Genomic DNA, 19,074 nt, shown 5'->3' on the forward strand with positions numbered 1-19,074 from the left:
GGGCACACAACGGGGGTACCGTATACGCCCACTTCACCCCCCCCCCTATTTGACTGGGAAGTACAATGGGAGTATTGTGAAGGAATTAAAGGCATTTTAGTTTAGGTGCGGCAAGCTCGTAGCGAAATGCATGGTGGCGCGGGTCACGCGCTTACGCAGTACCAGACGGAACACCGCAGGCCGAAATGTCGAACGCCGGCGATCAAGGCTCAAGGGAACTCGGCCGTCCGTGAGCTGCCACCCGAGCAGGCGTCGCACCTGCTCGGAGCGAACGCCGGCGTCCGACACCTTGGCCTGCGGTGTTCCGTCTGCTGCTGCATAGGCGCGGCGTACCGCCACGAAGCATTTCGCCGCGGGCTCGCCACACGTGGTCCAATCGACGGCACAGGGCCACCGCTGAATCGACCAAGTCACGCGCACACGTGGTCCAATGGCGAATGAACCCGTCACCGCACGTCTTCATTTTTTTTTCCTTTCGCTGATCACAGAGCCCCTCTTTGCAAAGCTTTTATACAGTCGTCCTAGCTTATCGGCAGTGCCTCCGAGGCCAGCAAACGCCTTCGAGAGCAGTTGCTACTTGCTGAAAGGAAAAATGCACGAGACACACACTGACAGTGAAGAAAATTTATTTTACACCAAATGTAAGAAATATAATATGTTCACTTCCGGGCCCAAAAGAAAGCACATTTCTGCCCCAGTAAAACAATTGTCTGGATTTTAAAAAAGAGCACTGTACATTGTAAGCATGCCAGTTGCTAGTATTCTACATGTCCTAATACAATGAAATTAGTAAATGAAAGAAATGCTAAGAAATCTTATCTCGTTTCATACTGAACTGTAACTACAGAGCCATGTGTTTGAACTGTTACTTTGTACTGACGCTCCACACTTTTGCACAGACTATATATTGAGCTCGCTTGACTAAGAGTAAAACTTCATTTGGCCTAGTTGGCACATAATTCTGAACTTAAAACTTACAGCGCAAACACCTAAGACGAACCGCAAAAGGCAGATACGACACACGCTGGCACTAACTGACAACTTTTTTATTTCTTCGTCGTCGATGCATATATATGCCCTAGGCCACACAACTGCACAGGCGCACACATTACATTACAGAGATCTCCCAAATTATCACATATGCAAACGTAGGAACTCAAATTCAGATGGGTGCAGGGACAAAGCTATGTCACTGATGCAATTATCATTTTGCCTTTTTATGTCGTAGGCCTCTAAGGCAAGCCGCGCAAGCTCATTCATGCTTTTGCCAAGAATAGACGTCCCATCAAGTCGTGCCTCACAATTTTTGCAAGAGTTTATATGCGCAACAATGTGCACTCTTCTATCTACATTTTTGTTTACTTTTTGTGCATGTTCCCTGCACGGCCCCTAAACACATAAGGTCATCTATCAACTCAAGAAAATTGCTTGCAGGCATAGTGTTCCTTTGGCGTTTTCTGCACCGAACAAGCTTTTAAAGCTATGCTCCCGCACCTGCGGAGAGGGCAGAGGAGGACGCCGAATTCGGCATGATGCTTCATACGTGTTGTGCGCGGTCGGCGTGGTTTATACAATTCACTCTCATGTGCTAAGACATAGCTTGGCTAGATAGGGCATTGCATCAATGAGCGATTCAGGGAACATGCGCAACAAGTAAACAAAAATGTAGATAGAGGAGCGCACCTTGGTGCGCATATAAACTCTTGCAACAATTGTGAGGCACAACTTGATGGGACGTCGATTCTTGGCAAAAGCAAGAATGAGCATGTGCGGCTTGCCTTAGAGGCTTACCACAAGAAAGGCAGGGCGATAATTGCATTAGTAAGATATCTTTGTCCCTGCATCCATCTGAATTTGACTTCCTACGCTTGCGTATGTGATAATTTGGCAGACCTCTGTAATGTAATCTGAGTGCCTGCGCGGTAGTGTGGCCTAGGGTTTATATTGCATCGACGACGAATAAATAAAGAAGTTAGCACCAGTGTGTGTCGTATCTTCCTTTTGTGGTTCGTCTTAGGTGTTTGTGCTGTAAGTTTAAGTTGCTTGACTAAGCCATTCCTAATTAACAGTGGCTGGTATAATGAGGCCAATCAGTGGTATTTTGCATGGACTAGCACACAAATATGATAAATGTCAAAGTACTAAATTAAGAAATTGGGACTCATCACACAAACAAGCTACATAATTTAGTGCTGGATTTCTGAGCAAGCTATTAAAAATTATTGTATTTTACGAACCAGAACCCACCTTCTGATTATGACACATGCCATAGCGAGTAACCCGAATTAATTTGGACAACCTGGGGTTCTTTAACATGCACCTGTCTAAGTACACAGGTGCTTTTGCATTTCGCTCCCACTGAAATGCGGTTTTGTTTAAGACTACATTTACGAAAGTTCCAAACACGATCCCCCCTATATTTTTACAGTGGGTGCTCTTTAAATGGAGCCTCAAGGTGCCAGGGAAATCGGTTCCATTTACCAGGCATTATATTTACTGAGAGACATTGCAGAGAGCCAACCAATTATCAGGATGGTGTCCTATTTAAGCGGCAGTTTCGAAGCGATTTTCGTTTATCGAGATTCCACTGTAGTCCATAATAGTGGATGAGTTGTGTTCTGCATGGACACATTAGCATGGCTACCATGTTTAGTTGAATATTGTGCAAGCAGCAACATTTCACTGTACCCAGTGCAATATATAAAGCCAGCAATGTAACATGTTGCAAATGCAGCCACGAACAAGTACCTTCCCTGATCATATCCAAAAGCAGCATCTTTATACGAAATTAGTCATGCTTTCTCCCGTTTAAGTGCCTTGTTTTCAGAAATCAAATCCTCCTTATCACATTGACCTCCAATTGTGTCATTCCCCGAGCTGAGGTCATTTGAGATTGCATTTAATTGCCCTTCAAATAGCATATTGGTCTTATTTAAAAAGCACATGGCATCACAGTGACCACCTAGACATAGAATTCGAGCTGCAACACAGTAGCAAACATTCTGAGGTAGAAGCCTAACTATTCTTTTGAATTTGGATGCATGCTCAAAACACTGCTATGCAATTGCAGACAGGGCTGATAGTGTAGCAACCAGGACAGATTTAACGGACATAAAGGAGCAAAATTGTGTGAGCTTCGAATTATTATTCTCTCTGAGGAACCATGCTGTCCAGCTATAAAACGGGGATCAAAATAAAGTAATTGGATAGCAAATCTGCATTTCATTAAGTAAATAAAATACTGTTCATGCTACCTTACAGGGTGCACACTACATTCCCTTTCCTTGAATGTGAATTTGCTACCTTTCCATGGGTTGCCAAATGTATAGGTGTATTGTTGGTCAAGGGTGGTGGAATGGATATAGGTCTCAGGCTACAGGAAATATTTAGAGGAGACTTGCCAGGTTGAACAACGAATGTCTCAGGCTGGAGCCATTTGGTTCTCTTGCAAAGATGTTGCCTCCAGCTTGAGACTTCCTTTGTTGGACAACTGTTGATGACTAATTTCGCCATCTTTTCATTTACCCTCGTCTTATTCAACCTATTGCTCCACGCAGCAGCTGCACTTTCTTTAAAAAATAAAGATATTAATGAGCTCAAAGGCTTTGTGCATGGCTGCATCCCCAAGTGCAAAAATTTGTTTGCAGAGTGAATGACAGAGTTGGTACCTTTCTTGAGAATTCAATAGGAAGAACCAAAAATTAAGCTAACAGACTGGTTATGACGACAAGTAAACATGAATTGATGTGGAGTGCCATTTCTTCATTTTGCACCAGGCTTGGGGCCAGCCAGACTTCTTCCTAAAATTGAGAAAATTTTTCTAATGAAATACATATTAAGAGTATTTTCTTCATAATCTGAAAATAAAAAACATGGTTATTTGGTTATTCATATTTAGTTGGGAACAGTGCGAAGGACATTGACGAAGTAAGGGCTTATGCAGTAATGCCACATAGTGCTGGCTGAGAACAGATTCAATTTTAGAACAGACAAACAGTTAAGTACTTTGGAATGCTTCCTAAAAGCCATAAAAAACCAAAGCAGGAAGCAGTTGTACAAAATAATGTATGTGCATGAAAAATGCATCTGATCATCGGTTCGCAGACATGTATGCCATTTGCTTGTCAGTTAACAAAACACGTGTTACACTGAAACATTTCTCCTACAATTTGGCAATTCTGTGGGCTTTCATTATTGCTCGGGTCAGTTGGTTTATGTTGTTACTGCTACTAGTGTACGGTGAAGTGTAATGTAGATGGGCAAGTACTACTGACAACTATGAACATTGGCAAATTTTGCTGCACCAGGATAACGCATGCATTGTCCCGCTGCAGCGAAACTTTCCAGTAAACATTCACAGTTGTCTGTAGCACTTTCCCATCTGTCTCGCCTCACACTGTTCCATCTATAGCGCTTCACCATACTGTAATATGCACCACCGACACAAAATTCTACCCTTCTGAAGTTCTTACTGCTACTTCGCACTCGTCACATTCAGGCCGCCAGGCGTACTGAGCCCAATGTAGTATAACTGCATAGACTGGCAGCTCCTGTCATGGACTTATTCTGGTGTAATGGCACCACAGAAGCAAACGAAGACAAAGACATGCAGGACACAAGTGCCTAACCTCAACTCTCGCTTTAATAAGAAAACAGACATCATATACATCACATAGTGACAGGAAGTGATGTCATTAATTCAAAAACAAATTCTTTGTGCAATGTAGCTGAGAATGACGGATGCATTTGTCCTTTTCGTGCTAATCTGCCAAAGCTTAATCATCTTATGTACATCTGCTCATAATTTTTGGCTACAAGTTTTGATGAACACAGGAACGAACCAATCTATTTTGCAGTGCATCACTATGTGCGAATGAGAGTTATTCCACACAAACTTCATTAGCCGCAATCTCAAATTAATACAATGTGTGTATGCAATGCAAGCATGACTGGATGGGAATGGCTGACTGTACATAACCTCCGTTGCACAGTGCACCGCCTGCAAATTGTGCTGCACGCAACAAATTAATTTGTTTTCCTGGCTTGTCTTTTTTTCTCATCAGAGCAAATCTCTCATCACATGTTTCATACAGAAAAAAAATTTTTGCCCGTAGAGACCAGCTACACAATTACCCATGAAAATTACAAATGCATACGAAACAACTGCAACCACTTTTTTACTTCATCTCATTCATTATATTCCATATTCATGCCTAATTTAGTTGCGCAAATCATTGTTTTCTCAGGCCCTTGTTAGCAGAGTTTTGTGCTGTAATAAAAGGCAGAAGCCAAAAAAAGGAAAAGGTTGGTTGTGGTTGAAGCACAATATGCATCTAGTGAGCTAGGCCGCAAGCGTTGTGTAGTCTGCTGCCATCATAAGGCCGTGCCTACATTGGACAGATGGGGTGCTCTATTAATGCGAAATCAGGGAAATTGAGGGAGTATGAGTCATCCGTGTGAAACAATCCTCCATCACACAATGTTAAATACTGCAAAGAATGTGACTGCGGTCCTGTGTTCCACAAAACTTGCGTTGTAGCCAGGTATTACGACCTGACAACATGCAAGGTAATTGTGGCTTGCAACATTTAAAAAGTATGACGAATATATCAGTGATCCATTAGTTGCACTGCATAAAGAATTTCTTTTAACAGATATCATCACATCATGTCTCCACCTGTGATTAAATATTGCCTGTTTCCTTATTTTAAAGCTTGAAGTGAGATCCGGTGCTTGTGTCATGTGCGTACATATCTTTGTTTACTTTTTGTGGTGTCATTAGACCAGAATTTATATAACCAAATGGCCACACACTGCTTTTGTCACGTTATAGTGGTGCTTGCAAAGCCTCCCAAACAGCAGCCTATTTGGTCAAAACATGCTTTTGTACATATGCTCTTCCAAATAGAAAAGCTATCAAGAAGGTAATAAGAATCAAGAGCATTAAGTTAAATCCACTGCATTGCTTTACTTTTTTGCCTTTATTCCTTACACCTAAGTGGATAAGAAAGAGTGTCAATGTTACAGAAATGCACTAAATAAGTTGTTGAAATTATGCAAAAATGTTAATGCAACTAAGCATAGATTTATGTGCAATAATAGACAACAGTCTCAATTTCTTTCCTTCTGACATAAACATAGTATATCTTATTCCTTTGGCATGAAGGAAAGCATATGTAGACCAGACAAGCTTATATTTGAATGAGAGCATTCACGATTAAGCACCACTATAATGTGACCATAAGAGTACATACACTGTAAAGAGTGCAGATGACAGCCCAAATTTCATAAGTGCAACATGTTAGCGAAAGCAGCAACCATTAACCCAGAAACTAATCAAATCCCACAAAATAACAACAAGAAAAAAAAAAGATTAATGTGTCAGCGCAGCACCTGTTCTCTGAAGTTACAGAAAAGTGGTATGCTTGTTAACAAACCTGAAACCACAGCACATTTGTATCTGACCACCCCCTGCCTCTTTATGTGCTTTCGTGCCTCTGACAAGGCATTACTGGATATTTATTTGCTTGTCTGTTGCAAAAACACATCAATTATTAGTCAGTGCACAGTGCACCATGCCATTTATCTATGTGGACTCACTTTGTGCCCTTAGCACTGCTCTCACCTATTCAGAACTAAGGATTGCAAAATGACTTGTTCCACTTAAATCTACATGCCTTAATATGTGGGTTCTGCAGTTGAAATAGGGTAATTATAAATAAAATGCATGACATGTTCTGATGAACTTTGTTTTCATAATCTAATTGTTTATTTGGGCACATAACCAGTCAGATCATTTGTACTAAAACAAGAAAACAAATTCAACACACTAGGTTATACTGGTTGGTGCTCTATTGACTTTAGTACACACATTGAACAAACGACAGGCAGTGAGAAATACCAACAACCACTAACTTCCACACGGCATTATTGGTCACATGTGCACGATATAGCTACAAAAACCCAAACGAAAGTAGACAAAGAAAAAAGTACATTTTAACAGAAAAAGAACAAGACAAAAAAACTTCTTTTGGTAGCTAAGTCACAATCAAGGTGTAAATGACAGCTATAGTTTGGCAAGCACACATGTAGTTACCTTGCTCAGTTCCTCGATATCCCAATTTCTTGTTTGACAGCAACACCAACGGGACATCTACGCATATCTATTGTACATGCCATTTTTGCTCGCTCCAAAATCCTTTCGTGGTTATTCATTTAGTACCTGCTTCGCCTGTACTGGCATTGCAGGGGGGGTATACATTCTGTGTAATGTAACTTACATTCAAATCAAGCACACAAAGCAGGGAGGGAATTATCTTTGAAAACTATGCAAACAATTGCAGGCTGAAAAACCTTGCAGTCTCTTTGGTCCAAGGAAAAAACAATGTGAGGCATCACCTATAAGTAAAGGAAATTAATAAACCTTTTCAGTGTAATCTCTTTCTTGTGAGGTATGATGATAGCCTGATATGAATTTCTCTATCTCTACATGTTTGGAACAGTATATGCTTGAAATAATCTTAACTGAAGAGATTTCCCAGTCTTTTAAATCCTGCCATTGCAGCTTACCCTTACTCTCAGTAATACAAAGCCTTTTAGTATGACTTCCTATTACAAATCTAACTGCCATATTTTGAACATTTTCAAGCAGACCAGCTGACTCAATATTATGGGGATTCTAGCAAACATGTACTTATTTGATTAGTGAATGCACATAAGCAAAATACCGCTGTTCTTCGAGGTTTTCGGGAAGCCAACAAAATGTGTATGGGTGGACACACGACAGCTACTACACCAATAAGCATCGTGGCCAACCAAAATTAAGTTTATTCCTATATGGGCGGGCGCGGCGGAGTGTGAGCAGACAATGGTCGGCTTTTTCTGGAGTCATATACAAAGGAACCCCAACATAACGAATGCACTAAAATCAGCAATTTGGTTTGTTGTACTCAGATTCGACCGTTTAGTCAAATAAGTACATTTGCAAATGGATTGTTTTCCCACGGAAAGGGCCGCAGTCAGAAAACACAAATCTGAATGAGAAAAAAATTTTGAATTTGAGAGTCGGCGACCAAAGATACGGTTTCACGGTGTGTTAACGATACCTTCACATAGGTAGCATGAAGCAAACCCAGCCTTGCTTTCGCATCCACCCTGTCCTCTTTGATACTGCCACACACAGTGGAACGACACCATCATGAAAAGTGCTGGCAGTGGAGGTGAATGCTTTGTCTGTATCAAACTTCAATGCATCTCTGAAACTACAGATTATGCAACCCCGTGTACTAAACACGGGGAAGACTGTGCACATAATACCACGCCATATCAGCACGTCTAGTCTTTCCACACGCAGCAGATCACCTCTAGAACAGGGTGTGCAGGCTGCAGATGTGCTCAGCTGCGCTCACAGCCATGGCGCTAGAAAAGAAGACGCACGGACTGGGCCCTTCTGAGGGCCCCCTCAAAAGCTCAGTTTGTCATTTTTTGTTTCTGTAATAGGCTAGTGATAAAAGTGAATTTGCTTCATGCCTATTAAGAAATGTTGTACACATGGTAGAAAAATTATGAAAGTAGAACATTTTATTACTTTTCACCCCTCTCAGTTGGAATATCGTACAAATGCATAAGCAGCCATTTTTGCCTTGTTTCATCTAAGATGTTTTTTTCATGCTGAAAGAAAGGCATGTGTTTAAAAAATAAGCTTGGTTGCAACATGTAAAGGAATTATGTAATGTCACAAGGGTTCCTGAAATCAAAATATATTTGTGATTTCTTTGCGACTGGAACACTCAAAAGGAAAACGACCTTTTAAACAGACTAAAGCAAAGCCACAGCACATGCACCCATACTAAGCCAGGGACTGTATCAAGCTGATATGAGAAGACTTTCAAGAAAGAATCTTTCCCGGTTTGGGAAAATTCTTAAAACAATGGTTAATACCTGGCCCCACGCCTTAAATCTAGAAGGAATAAAGTTCTTAAGCTACTCTGTGTTCTTTCTTGAACCCAACAAATGTGCCTAGAAAAATGGGTCAAGTCTACATATTGCCGCATCTGTGGCAAGGTGTGAACAAAAAACTCGCTTTAGCTGGCTGCAGTGCTCCCTGCGATGAATATTCAGGCAGAAAATTGTTACCCCAGTGTGAGTGTGCACCCAAGAAAACAAAATGTGGTAGACTACATCAATGCAAATGGAAAAATCTTTAGTCCATGCTTGCTGGCAACCTGTGTCTGTATTGGCCTCTAGGAGAATTGTGGCCCCCACGTGCTGGAATATTTCCGTGGCATAGAAAACATTGTGTGATACCAGCTATCAAGTGCTACCATGAAGTAGCTACCAGCTATCAAGCTATCAAAAGAGCTATAGGCAATTTTGCTGCAATAACAGTACTGTTTTTATAGCATTCGTTGTGGGGAGTGCGGCTTGCCCCTTTTGCCGGAGTTCTTGCTGAACGGCGATTTATTATCAGTTTGTTATATGTGGAACTTGAACAGCTTATATTTTTGTCTCCTCAATCCACACTTCTGCTGCACTTTTGTCAGCATCTCTACACAGGGTGTCTTGACTGAGGTCATACCAAGTAAGCACGCTACAAGCCTTGTGTGCATCGTTTTCATGACTCTTTCGATGACCAAATTTCATTTTCAGTGACTTTATCAACTAAGTATCTAGCGGCAGCTTGAACATGGGTACTCATGAGAACTCGCACCAGGCTTGGTCAAATACGTCCAGCACTGCAGCACTGAGTAGTGAACCATGCTGTAAGAGTTGGCAACTAAATTGCCACCTTGTGATTGAAACTTTTCATCCTTACAATCAAGGCTTCAATTGCCCAGCCAGCGAGCTGCAGCAAAGGTGTGAACTATAGTCATCTGATGTCACATTCTATGTCATAGCGATAGCAGGTGATCCCTCCAGTGGTGGCCCTCAAGGCCAACAGGCATCCCTTTCTATGCACGTGCTTGTGTAGGACTGGGGAGGTGGTGCCAGTTTGTTCTTCAGCATTAACACTGTTCACGTTGTATCAGGAACACATTTTCTTACTCAGTGCAATAGCCCTTGAACCTACATAATTGCCAATGAGTCCTTTGTCGACCAACCTTTCCTTTGCCATGTCATTTCCTGCTGCCTTGATGTCACAGCAACTTCAGCTATATGAAGCAATGATGGTGTTCGAGTACCCACACAGCCTTGCAGCTTTCCAACCTGAACATTGCTTCATTAAAAGCTGAGATGATTTGGTCTCAGCAGACAGATCAGAGTTTAAAAGAAGCCTTAAACTTCTTTCAAAGTCATTCTAACCTTGTCAATAATCCCGTGCCTTTTGATGTGTTATTCAGCATTGTCCAAAGCAAGTCGGCTCTTAAAAATCAAAATAACAACTTTGTGAGGCCACCTACTAGGCTACCACTGTCTCTTCAGCCAGCCTGAAGTGTCTTGCAGCCATCAAAGCTGGAGTGCAAAAAAAAACGACAAAGAAAAGTGTGGCAGACAAAATGCTCATGGAAATCCATATGTTTATGGACTGTTACACTGACTGAAAAAGATGGTGGCTTCCCAATACAGTCTTGATGTACGTAGCTGTTTCAGTCACGAATAAACAGCCAGTTGCGCAGTCCTGCACAAGCACAGTGTACAGATGCCCATGGATTAAAATTTGTTGTGTGTGCATGTGGTACAGTGTACCACATTTCATGTTCCTGAGGCTGCAGTACACTGGGAAGACTGGTTGCAACTTCAATAGTAGGCCCTTAGAGTATTGCAGCCCTTTGTTCATATTTTGCTGCAGATTGTATCAAATGCGAATGCAAATTGTTTTGCAGGACACGTCAGTTCAGTTCAAGCAATTAGACAGAGTAACCCAAGAAATAGTTTAAGCCTCGAAAAGGTTTTCGCCTGATGTTTTGGCTTCTACGGTATAATGCTGTTGCTTGCTAGGTACTGGTGGTGTGATGTGCACACTCTCTTGTGTTGCTATAACGACAACTTGTGAAAAAGATTTTACTTCCTAACAAACATTTGGATACAGTGCCTGTGAGCTCATCTTTTAACCTGTTTTTCATTTGATCTGTGCATTTACATTGAATGTAAACTAGAAAATATCAGTACTGAGAATCACAAAAGAACACACCTGTGTAACGATTCTGCCGAGATCGTGGGAGTGGTCCAGCCACAGGATGCAACGCAGGTAGAAAGGCCTCCTGAGTTAAAGCAAAATAACAATCGTTGTAAGATGCGAATAAAAAATTTTATTCTGTGAGGCTTTCGGCATGTATACTAATTACCACATTTGTATGTAAAATAGTTTTGCATAATAGCTGAGCAAGGTTAACGTCTCGCCCTGTGACTATCAGCCAATGCTACTCATGGCAATGGAGGCAAATATGGCACATCCTTTCAAATGTAACTTTTGTGGGTTACATGAATTTAAAAGAACTTAGGTTTACATAATACATAACACCTGTGGTTAGAAGGATGTCTTGCATGCAGCACCAATGCCACAAGTGGCACTGCTTAACACTTCCAGGGCCAGACTTAGTACATAAACAATACAAATGTGCAACAATGTGAACAGGTGGTTAGCTGCTGCTATAACTCAAAGATTGCATGCATCATGTAGATGTGAATGCAGCTCCCATCAGGAGCGAGTTGCCCTTTAGTGCACTTCACTTCTCTTCCTCTTTTGTCTTCATTGCATGTTGGTGCCATATGGTAATAATGAACAAAAATTAAGCACTTCAGTTCCCATTCTTGTTTTACTACATGCTGTAAAGTCATCTAAGTGCGCTTAATACTCTTAAGAATGTACTTTAGCCATTTTGTCAATATTTTTCGCTTGGCTTCACTACACCTTAATGTAGTGCAAATTCTAGACAATGCTTACAAAAACACCTACTCCACACAATAACACCTCCAATTAACAGTACACAGTCTATGGCTTCGAGATGCGTACATACATACTTTATACATGGTTACAATGAAAATATAAGTGGCTGTTCTAATACGCACACTTAGCATACTGCATAACAGTCACCTGGTTCCAAAATGGCTTTTTGTTATCACCCATAGGACAGCCACAACTATAAATTTAATTCTGGCAGTAACTTAAGCCACGGCCAAAACCTTCATAGTGCAATCAATGAAAATTTTCGAATTTAGAGCAGTTAGACATAAACAGGGCAAGTAGTTTTAAAGTGTTAAATAATGAACTGTTATGGAATATGGCGGTAGAAGGCCATGCGCCTGAAACATAGGTACTGTTTATCATATAAGCACATTCTTATATTTTTGCTTAGTTTCCTAGGGATTGCATCAAACAGTTTGCTTGTGTAAATTTTGCTACATGGCTGTATCGTATTAGCCCTTATCTTTTCACATTTGGCTTACTGCAGCTTTATGCACATGCATAAAGCTACTACTGCTACCACTTTCTACACTACTACCTACTACCTACACTACTACCTTCAGCTGAAGGCCAAGCACTATGCTGTCCAACATGCATGCATTTAACAACACCGAACAGTAGACAGAGAATGAGCAACTCTTTTAAAAAGTGCAGTTCTTTGGAGACACATTGATATATATCTGGAAAACAGATTTTTGCTAAAATTATAACTTAATATAATTGGTACTGAGCATAATGCATCTTGCAATAAACTTGCATTTACCACACACCATTATACACACTGCGACCTCTGCAGCTTCACAATCTGGCACAATGTGCTCAAGCTGCCTGTAAACCCTGGAAGGGGTCTATGATAGTTTAAGAAGCTTAGCAAACATGAGAAAGACCTAAAATGAAGGTCAGAGAAGCAAAGCAAATTTTTAACCATTCCTCTCTATGTTGCTATGAATGTCAAGGTTCCAGCAAATGATGTGTTTGAACTGTGTTCTTAATCGTGCAATACTAGAGAGCACATTTTTGCAATAATAATGTGACAGAGAAGAATGACAGAAACTAACTTAATGAATATTTTTCTAAACTTGCATGAGGTTTTCATCATTATGCTGATGCACACACCTGCATACCTCTACTGTGAAGTCTTGTTTCAGTTTATTTTATTGTCACATAGTAATTTACACCATACACTTGTCCTGAAATACATCACGTTGGGCTCCTTCAGTATTTTTTGCTTACTGGAAACACACATGCCTATACAGGGCAAGCACTCAATACATGCAAGACTGCCACGGGAATGGCCACTCGAGGTCTACTGTTAGTACAGCGCAAAAGACGAGGACTGAAGGAAGAACACAACACAGGCGCTGTCACACAGAAACATACTCAAGGCACTTTGCGAGATTCTCAGGCTTCTTTCATGCTCTAGAAACACATTATGTAGCACATATTGAGCCACAGATAGCTGTACTGGGAAATTTTCACGTTGCTCTACAATTTTATAATTGAGACTTTTTATCTAATTACATTTGAGAAGTTGATTAATTGATTAAGACTAATTAGGTAATTAGGCAAAATGCAGCAAATCCAAGTATTTCCAAGAGACAGGAAACAACATTACATAGGTTCTGTGCAGCTAGATGGCATATTCATATTTTTAAAAGTTTGCTAGAGTTACGTGGGATAACCTGCATACCTCCTATGGAACAGGTGTCACACCAATCACTCTAAGTAATGCCGCTAAACTAGCCATTGCGCTCAAAACATACAGGGTAAAAAAGCAAACTCTAGGTAAGAGCATACCAAGGCCTCTATTGCTGAAAAGGGAAACTGATGGGAGGCGCCCGATCTCCGGCCATGAAGCTGCTTCATCCTCACAGTTGGCAATGAAACGACCGCAGCTGCAGTCCTGAAATAAAAATGAAAAATTTGACACTACAGTGATCACACAGAACACAAAAAAGCTGGTCACAAGCTTATCTTGGAGAACATCTGCTGCTACATTAGGTTTTGTATATTCGTCAGCTTATTGTTAAACTAAGCTTGCCAATATTTTATATCTTAATGGCTTTGCTCTTTACAAACCAATACCTTTGCCCAACCCATGCACATATGCACTACTTAAGCTATGAGATGTTTACTGATCCCTTACAATGAATGGCTTCTAAGACAAATTGTTTCACACAAAAGGATGCATAACTTATGAGTGTTACTGACATTGAATACCAAGGTAGTACCTTTTTTTATAGACAATCGCGGACTTGAAGCACATTTTTCTCACAGATACAGGTTACAGGTTGATCGGTCTCCCCTTTTTTTTTTTTTTCACCAGCAACAGAAATTTTGTTATTAATACTCGTGCAATATAGGATGACGCTGTGATGTGTGATATGATCCTGAGTTGAAAAGCGCAACTTCTTTGTGTTAATTTGGCACCTAGAATTCAATACTAAATATCTGTACCCAATAGGCAATGGCACAGCAGCAAAGTAATTAAACATTAAACAAGTTCAGGTATCCAGAGCACAGCGCCAGCTGTTGAATAATAACATTGCACAAGCCTCGACTATATAGATATAACGTAGTAAGTGCACCGCAGGCGTAGTGGCGGCCTCAGCAAAGAACACAGGCATGGAGCGACGCGCCCGTATGACCTATCACCGGCAATGCTATCGCGTAAATTGATATATCTCGTCACGGCACGGGCACCGTTTTCTGCCGGCCGAGGTGCCGGCGCCACTGGTACTCACCTGCTCCGGCCGCCGAGGTTCAAGTGACGGCGTATCCAGTAATCTGAACCCAAGCAGGACACCTGTTACCGCCAAGCAGTACGCTAACAATAAAGAGGTTCTTATACTCTGACCGGCAGCTCATGCGGCGTTGACCCGTAGTGCCGTTGGAAGCTCACCACACGCTTTTAATACCACAAACGCGCCGCCGACATTTCACGCCCGTAGATCAAAGTCGACGGGCGCAGGCTCTACATGCTACGTGCCGCAGTCGCGCACTGCCTGCACAATCAACGACGTGGGCGCGAAGAGACACAGACGATAGAAAGGAGCGTACTGGCAAATCTGCACAATGCGCGCTAAGTGGGCGACCTACTGCACACAATCGCACGAGCTAGGGGATTGGCGCCACGTACGCGCCAGCTAGCAGATACCGCGCACAAAGAAGCGCCGCCGGTTCTCGCTCAAATGATCGCTGTACAAACACTCACACGCGCACCGCAGTAAGCCCTTAACGAGCCGCCACATTTTCAGGCCGCGGTTAGGCGGCGAAGCTTAGCTCACCTCGCACTGCACGTAACTATTATGGTAGTGGCTTGCGCTTCGGAGATCATGTCGAATGCTCACATCCGCCCAATTAAAGACGCGGCAAAGTCCCTCATTATATAAAATCCTAATTTTTAAGTACACTTGCTTGACTCTGAGCACTCAAGTCGCCTCGATTACGACAAAGCTCGAAGAAACACAGTGATGGTGCAAAATGGTTCTGGACGGTCAACTGTCGCGCCATGTTGTATCGAGACCTTCAACAAGTCATATCAGCGCGTCTCCTCACTTAGAACACATGCACACTCATAGAACATGTAATAATCGTTCAAAGTCACTTACCGTGGAGTCTTGGGGGTTCAAAGCAGTGAGAAACATCAACCACGGTAGAAGAATGTGCCGTCGCTGGTCGAATGGCCGTCGCTGAAAGCTGCTTCAACGCGCGCGCGCGCGCTCCGAAGGCTGGTGTTCCTCCGCGCGTAGTTCCGACTTCGGCGTCCTCTGCAGCACCAAGGCGCGGCTACTCCGAACAGAAAAACAGCGCCGACACACATTGCGCGGGATATTTCGAATCTGACTGCAGAAATAATCCTACTGAAATTGTCGCTGCGGCTGACTGCCTTGTTGGTCATGGCTGAGTTATTCTTTTCTCTGTTTGGCTCGTCTCAATTTCCCCTACGCCACCGTTATTCCTTGAAAACCCCCATTTTACAACCGCAATGCCCCTTCAAATGGGGTCGGGGGTATAATAATGGTTCTAGCTTATTTTACTTCTTCTCGTGGGCGTACTCATTTTAAGCTAGGGGGGAAAAATGGCATATCAACTGTTAAAACGCCCATATGGGCTCATTTGTGTTTACAGTGTAGGATGTTCTTTGTAAATTTTCATTGCGGCAGTCTTAAACATGGAATTCGATGTCCACGCAATGCAGGTGTTACAATAAGTATGACATCCACCTCATCCAGCGAGCGCTCTGCGGTGCTGCACGCCAAGCTCTCAACATGTAGTCGACGGATCGCGAATGATTCAAATAACCTGAAAGTTTTATTTGGCAATTCGCACTCGGAACTGTCACCTTACTGTCATCAGGCTGGCTCAGTAATTATTGAATGAAGACATGCATGTCTAAATGAGTGGTTATGTTGTTAGTATGTATTTTTAATCTGTTTTCTCCCTACGACACATTTGGTAAAGGCGCTCAGTGTCAAAACCCGTCTAGACATAAAAATAATCGGGCTTTTTTTTTTCTTTCTTCCTGTCAGTCAAAGAAGTTAGGTATTATAAAGCTTGTCTTTTTATATACGATAATAGATGTGAAACGCCAACTAAATCGCACGTACTACATAGCGCGTGATCACTGGAGTCCGGCAGCTATGTTTACTTCAGGTTATCAAGGCTGCCAAAGCCGAAGCCCTCGCTATTCAGCGAGCGAAAAGAGTAAAGAGAAAAGACCATGTGAAGTTAAACGCAATGATGGCGCGGAAATCAAGGAGGAAATGAGCTTGACCTAACTTTGTTTAGCTGAACTGCTCAATTAATTCATAATCAAGCTTAAATTTGCAGTATAGTACTCTGTTTAATGAAGGAAACGAGGAAGTAAGAATGAGAAGAAAATGCAACTTTCGCAGCCGTTGTGATCCGAACGCACATTCTCTGCACGACGTATGCGGCGCTTGCACACTTTGTTTTGCATCTACGAAAAGGCTGCATATATATATATATAAGCGAGAAAAGCTGCGCCTGCGCGAACTAGAGTGCTGCGCCACTAGCACCGGTCCCTACTAATCGCTAATATTACCAGCTAACTTGAAGCTAAGAGACAGACAGAGGAAGCGCAGAGAACAAAAGTAAGCAGGTTATAACCAGAGAGAACTCCGGTGGACTGCTATACATGTGGAAATTGCGGCATACCCCATCTCACGATGACTGTCGATGGTAATGAGTTTAGCAATTAATATAGCGGCGCGACGTATATTGCCACCGTCGAAACGAGTTATGTATGGGGCGTGTCCTGCAGCGAGACTCCTCTTTCACGCTTCCCTAAAAACAGTCGGCGCAATCTAGCACCACCGCGAAGCCTGCGCATAAACTCCGAAATGCATGGCGCGCCGGTGTGCGCGAACGCTGAGAAACGCGCCATGTGGCAACCGGGCTCCTTTCTCGCGCTTCCTTTTGGACACGCGGTGTCATCTAGTGGCGCTGCCGAGAAGTCAGCGCGTGGCTACCACACTTAGTGGCTCATACTCGGTGACCCAAGTTCGCGAGATGTTCATTGAAGAGCGGCACATACCCAGTGCATTTGTGGCGCAGCCTGCCCATGCGTCGGGTTGCTGTCCTTGAGCAACTATTGTGACGTGGGCCCCATTTCGCTCAGCATCGGAGAAATTTAAGGGATATGTTTCGTCATTGTAGGGCGGCAGATTCGCAATGTCACATATATACCTAGTTGCCCAAGTTGGCATCAAAGAAGTTCGTTGAAGAGCGGCACACACATGCTGGCACATACTCAGTGACACAAGTTAGCATCAACGAGGTTGATTGGGGATCAGCACAGACCGAGTAGCATATACCCATTGCTCCAAGTCGCCGTCAAAGAGTTTCTTCAAATCACGGTACCTAACCAGTTCCACATTCCAGAGTGGCCCATGTCGGCGTGAAAGAGGTTCGTTGAAGAGCAGCACGTGTGTTGCACACATATGAGATACACAGTGCCACATATTCAGTGGTGCAAGTTGGTCCGATGGTTGGTTTTGAACCCTGTTACCTCAGCGCACCAGCCCGATGCGCTGTCTATTCGACCACGAACTACCCAGTTACTCAGGCAGACGGGAAAACGGTTATATGCAAACATACATACATAGATGCATGAATAGAAATATACATACGTAGCCTCAGATAAGTGCGATCCTGAGAATGTTAACGCACTAAAGAAGTGTATGTAGAAATTATGGCATGAACATAGGTCAAAAGAAAGGAACAACGGGGGCTTATTGTCGAGGGAGCACAACACGCAGTGATAGGATGCTAGGCAACTCCTTCGCCTTTTATAAGCAGAGAACGCCTTTGGCGTTAAGGAGGTAGAGGCCGGCTGGAGCGAAGCTCTTAGATCTCTCTTCTCCGACCCTGAATGGTTGCTTGACTTGTCGAGAGCTCTGCGGAGCACATTTAATGAAGCTATGGGAAACTGTATCAGCAAGACTTATAAGAATCTAAAGTGCACATTGCCAAATCCAATGATTCACAAGTTGCCTGCAGTGTAAGATAATAGGCATGTGCGCCGGTGCCATAATGCCCTGATATGGTCCCGAAATTGTGGCACCAGGCAACGCTTGTTTGGACATCAAAAATGTATTGCTAATAGTATAACATTACTGTTGCGTTGTCTGTCGGCAAAATAATATTCTTTCACACCGCCGAAAATGACCTCACTATTATTGGTTTCAGCGACAGGTGTTACATAAGTTACTCAGAAATGAGCCCGGAGGTTCATTTTTAAGCCCGCCTACGATACACACTAAGAAACAAAACTCCAAACGGGGTGCTTACCCACCACATCGTGCGCGTTGTTGGCGTGCTACAGAAGGCTACCGCACGCGCTTCAAGCGCTTATCCCGGGCAATAGGTCGGCGCTGTGACGAGGCGTCGAAGCTGCTATAAAGGAGCGCTGCAAGGAACACGGGCGATCCTTGCACGCGTCTCCCAGGGCGCGCAATAAAGGCGCCTCGGGTGGCACCGCGAGACGAAAATTTTTGAGTAGGGCCCGTGGCCGTTTCTCGACCGGGATAGCGCAGGAAAGGTAGGCTCTAGCAGCTCTAGAGCACGTTCCTTGCGAGCCATAGGGTGCGCCCCGCTGAGCCGGGTAATTCGGGCGGCGGTGGCACTCGAGCCGCGTTGTCCCC

At 43.0% G+C, this 19,074-nt stretch overlaps 1 long non-coding RNA gene across 1 annotated transcript; it reads right to left on the minus strand.

Moving 5' to 3' along the window:
• Nucleotides 1–609: 609 nt before the first annotated feature.
• LOC140217349 (uncharacterized) lies at nucleotides 610–16,010 on the minus strand. The gene is made up of 4 exons (XR_011893869.1): nucleotides 15,517–16,010; nucleotides 13,703–13,808; nucleotides 11,132–11,201; nucleotides 610–3,800 (listed from the first exon to the last, which is right to left on the minus strand). It is a non-coding gene; the product is annotated as an uncharacterized lncRNA (long non-coding RNA).
• Nucleotides 16,011–19,074: the final 3,064 nt, after the last annotated feature.

This window comes from Dermacentor andersoni, chromosome 1, assembly GCF_023375885.2.
Source record: "Dermacentor andersoni chromosome 1, qqDerAnde1_hic_scaffold, whole genome shotgun sequence".
Lineage (NCBI taxonomy): Eukaryota > Metazoa > Arthropoda > Arachnida > Ixodida > Ixodidae > Dermacentor > Dermacentor andersoni.